This window comes from Bos grunniens, chromosome X (genome assembly GCF_055505025.1).
Source record: "Bos grunniens cultivar Pamir isolate PY7600 chromosome X, Bosgru_T2T1.0, whole genome shotgun sequence".
NCBI lineage: Eukaryota > Metazoa > Chordata > Mammalia > Artiodactyla > Bovidae > Bos > Bos grunniens.
The window spans coordinates 23,343,755-23,348,216 of NC_141194.1; the positions used below are offsets into that span (position 1 = coordinate 23,343,755).

The following is a 4,462-nucleotide window of genomic DNA, read 5'->3' on the forward strand; positions in this document are numbered from 1 at the left end:
GGGGTCTCGGGAAAGAATGCTTCGGTCAGGCTCTGCTGGACCCCAGCTCTGCTCAGGAGAGGGAGAGCCACGAGCCCTGTGGAGTGAAGGAGGGACCCTCAGGGGGACTGAGGGTCTCCATACACCAGAACGGCAGCCATGTGTAACCCCCGACTCACCGCAATTTGGCGGCGGATCATCCGGGCAGCCGCTGGGCAGCTCTAAAGGCTGAGGGGCTCCCTCACTGCGACCTCGGACACGGGAGACTCGGAGAAGAGGGAACTTTGTTCTGAGAGGCTGGCAGCTGGTCAGTAGAAGAAGGATGTCAGGGTTCGGGAAGAGTCAGGATGAAGACCATCCTCCCCGACAAACGGGCAACTCAGGACCCTCCCTTCTGGTCAGCGCTTCCTCCCGGCCAAACATTGGGAAAGGGGGCGGCGGTCTGAGAGGGGAGCTTTGAGCTTGGTTTTGAAGGGGCAGCCGCGAGACACCAGAAGGGAAAGTCCTGGGACCCTTCAGTGGGGGTCTGAGTATGCCCTCCTCTCGTCTGGGGTGACTGGGAAGCTGACAGTGTCAATTTCAGACAGGAGAGGGAACAGGCTGGGTGTGGGAGAGGAGGCGTTGGATATGGGGGTGTCTCGCACTGATTTACATCGTGAATCTGAATGTCAGCTGAGAGGACCTGCCTCATCTGCCAGCCCTCACTGGTGCCCCTTTTAATGCCCAGGGAGGACTGTCTGCAGCGCCCCATGGCTCACTCTCCATTGCTACTCAGCGGGCTCAGGGGACAGGCTGACCAGGAGAACAGGAGCCCTGTGGGTCCTAGAGCACTGGCCTTGAGGACCCCTCAGAAGCGGCTTCCATTCAAGCCAGGGAGGACTCTCCTTGCTGAAGGTTCTCACAGCATGTCCTTGTCCCTCCTCCAGGTGCCTTCCTGCCTGCTTTCCTGCCCGCACTCCCACCTGCGGCCCCTTACCTGCTGTCACCATGCCTCGGAGGCACAGGAGCAATCCCATGCCCGAGGGAAATGCCGCCAGGTCCGGGGGGACACTCAGGAGGCCCAGGCCAGTGCTGCTGCAGCCCCAAAGGAGGAGTGCCCCTCCTCCCCTTCTTCTGCCCCTCAGGGTTCTCTCCCGAGCTCCCCTGCTGCTGGTGATCACCAGGAGCTTCAGGGAGCCATGGTCCCTAGCTCTCCTGATGCAGGGCCTTCATGTGCAGGATCTGATGAAGGTGCCCAGGGCCCGGAGGAGGAAAGTGCAGGTGCCTCCCAGGAAGCCCCTGCCACTCAGAGCACTCGCAAAGATCCTCTGGCCAGGAAGGCCAGGATACTCGTGGAGTTCCTGCTGGAGAAGTACACCAAGAAGGAGCCCATCACGCAGAGCGCCCTGATGAAAATCATCAGCAGGAAGTACAGGCAGCACTTCTCTGAGATCCTCAGTACAGCCCGTGAGTGCATGGAGCTGGTCTTTGGCCTGGAGATGAAGGAAGTCGACCGTAGCAGGAATATCTACACCCTCATCAGCAAGCTCAACCTCGGGGCAAATGACTGTCCGAGTGATGATGGGGGGCTGCCCAAGTCCGGTCTCCTCATGGTGCTCCTGGGGGTCATCTTCATGAATGGTAACCGTGCCACCGAGGAGGAGATCTGGGAATTCCTCAGTATGTTGGGGATCTATGCTGGGAGGAGGCACTGCATCTTTGGGGAGCCCAGAAGGCTCATCACCAAAGACCTGGTGCAGAAGGAGTACCTGAACTACCGCCGGGTGCCCAATAGTGATCCTCCATGCTACGAGTTCTTGTGGGGCCCGAGAGCTTGTGCTGAGACCAGTAAGATGAAGGTACTGGAGGTTCTAGCCAAGTTACATGGTAGGGTCCCTAGTTCCTTCCCAGACCTCTATGACGAGGCTCTGAGAGATCAGGCGGAGAGAGCAGGGTGGAGAGGTGTGGCCAGGGCTCCCACCATGGCTGAGGCCAGTGCCCCTTCCAGGGCCAAGTCCTGCAGCTCCTCCCACATCTAGGGAGGGGGGCAGGGCACTTTGTTCCCTTTGTCTTGGAAGAGAGCAGTCAAGCTGCTAAATAGTGCAAAGTAGTAGGGGTGGAGGGAACAAAACCCATATCTTGTTACAGTTTTAAATGATAAGCGAGTTTAGGTCTAGTTTGTTTTAACAAAATATGTATGTTTTCTTGTATTCACATGAGAAATACCTAATGAAAGATGATTTAAATTAGAAAGGTAAAGAGGTGAAGGAGGTGTTTAGTATTTTAAAATGTTCTTACTTTTTTTTGATAAGGTTTATTGTGCTTCAGAATTCAAATATCTGAATCATATAAATCATAGTTTCCAGCTGTTTTAATGTTTTAAAAGTTAGAGTATTTATAAAACACACTGAAAATACTGAATATATTGTTCACAATGCAAACAAGATAACATGACATTAGAGGAGAATTTTTCTTGAAGAGTAGTCAAGCTTCTAAAGAGTGCATGGTAGTGGGGATTAGATCACATTTCTTTCTTTTTTTCATTTATTAATTTTTTTGGTTAATTTTATTTTATTTTTAAACTTTACAATATTGTATTAGTTTTGCCAAATATCAAAATGAATCCACCACAGGTATACCCGCGTTCCCCATCCTGAACCCTCCACCCTCCTCCCTCCCCTCCCTTCCCTCTGGGTCGTCCCAGTGCACCAGCCCCAAGCATCCAGTACCGTGCATCGAACCTGGACTGGCGACTCGTTTCATACATGATATTATACATGTTTCAATGGTATTCTCCCAAATCTCCCCACCCTCTCCCTCTCCCACAGAGTCCATAGGACTGATCTATACATCGGTGTCTTGATAACATTTCTTTCAATCACATTTCTCTTTCTGTTTCACATGAGTAACTTCTACATATTATATGTTTTGTTTTGTTTCCTTCAAATATTTTTACTTCTAAGAGGTTGTTTTTCTTCAGAGTATTAATTTGGTAATGATAGTGCTGTTATATTCATTGCTGTTTTAAAGGTACAGATTTGGTAGATGTTAAAGAAATTAAGGAGCCATCTATATTGTCTTTATGATCTGAAAGTAGGTAACATAGCACTGCAAGAGTGATTTTCATGCTAATCTGAAGGAAGAGCACAGAAACTATTGAGAATCAAAAAGAAAATGGAGAAAAGAATAAAAAGTCTTTAAGTTGTGGTTTACCTTATTTCTTTGAACCTTTCTTTTAGTAAAAATAAAGAATACTTTGACTTATTTAGCTCATTTAAGAATATTTGTTTCTTTTGTCCTAATTCACTGCATATTCTCTGCTCTCTCCTGGATTAAAAATAAACTCAGATGGGACAGTGGTATTTGAGGGGTTCATAGTAAGCATAACTTCCACTTATTACAAACCAATACTTAATCAGTATGCCACTGCTTTATATGTAGAACATGCATTCCAGCATTCATGGAGGATCAGATTTAGCAGACTCCATTTATGGATGGATAACTTGCAAATTTCTCAAGTTCACAAACTGATGAAGTGACCTTCCTAGGACTAGTCCCCCAATCTGAATTCGTGCAGAGCCCACAAGGTGCCACTTCTCCCAGCCTAAGCCAGACATCATGTCTTTTCATTCATTTTTCCTCTAAACTCTCCAAAAAATGTGTCTGGTTGGACACATGGGGCCCTGTCCCAAGGAACTGTTTTGGAATAAAGTTTAAAAAATGCTGATAAATGAATGGTATGAAAGAAGACAAAACTACTCAGGGACAATGTGGTCATGAACACATGCAATGTTAGATACCCTGAAAAGATCAATATGCCCTCATTTATCCTTCCTGATTCTTCGGGACATAAAGCCTTAGCTTAAGTGGTGTGTCATCAGGTCAATGGATGGAAGAGTCTCAGCCTCTGACAGTTATCAAAGGGAAGATTTTAGAACACTAGAGGTCCCACAAACTATATCCTGCTTCGTGCGTTGTGTGGTAATGGGGAGAGCAGTGTGTCTGAGGTGCGCTTTCTTTTCCTGCAGGGCAAGGGCGGAGGGGTTCTCAGGGAGTTGAGTGCTTTGGTCTTGGGGCAGCAGCTCCAATTCTGCCCAAGTAGGAGATCCTAAGAGGCTTTCATAGGATTTACAGTGAGGACACTGAGTGCTGATGGGTGGATCCCCCCATAGCAAGGGGGATGGCACGGAGGAACAGGGAAGGCTGGCCAGGGAGTAGTTCTCTCACCTTCCCTTCTGTTGTTTCAAGAAGGTGAAAGCCTTGGCCACAGGCCAGCTGATTCAGCCAGTAGCGAGGGTGGATTCACATATGCTACCAGAAGTCAAGGTAAAAAACCTGATCTAAGACTAGGGGACCACTGACTCCAGAAGAGAGTGGAGCCCTAGAATGTTCTCCTCCTCAGAAGGCCCCAGTAGCTTTGCACACATCTGGTTCATCCTGTCTTCCAATCTAGAACTTCCAAGAAAGTAATGCCTTTGTTCTGAGGATCACAGCCTCAGGTGAG

General features: G+C 48.7%; 1 pseudogene across 1 annotated transcript; it reads left to right on the forward strand.

The window, feature by feature from the left end:
* The first annotated feature begins 966 nt into the window (after positions 1 to 966).
* On the forward strand, positions 967 to 3,226 carry LOC147339981 (melanoma-associated antigen B17-like; annotated as a pseudogene). The gene has a single exon (XR_015158540.1). The product of XR_015158540.1 is annotated as a melanoma-associated antigen B17-like (transcript).
* Positions 3,227 to 4,462: the final 1,236 nt, after the last annotated feature.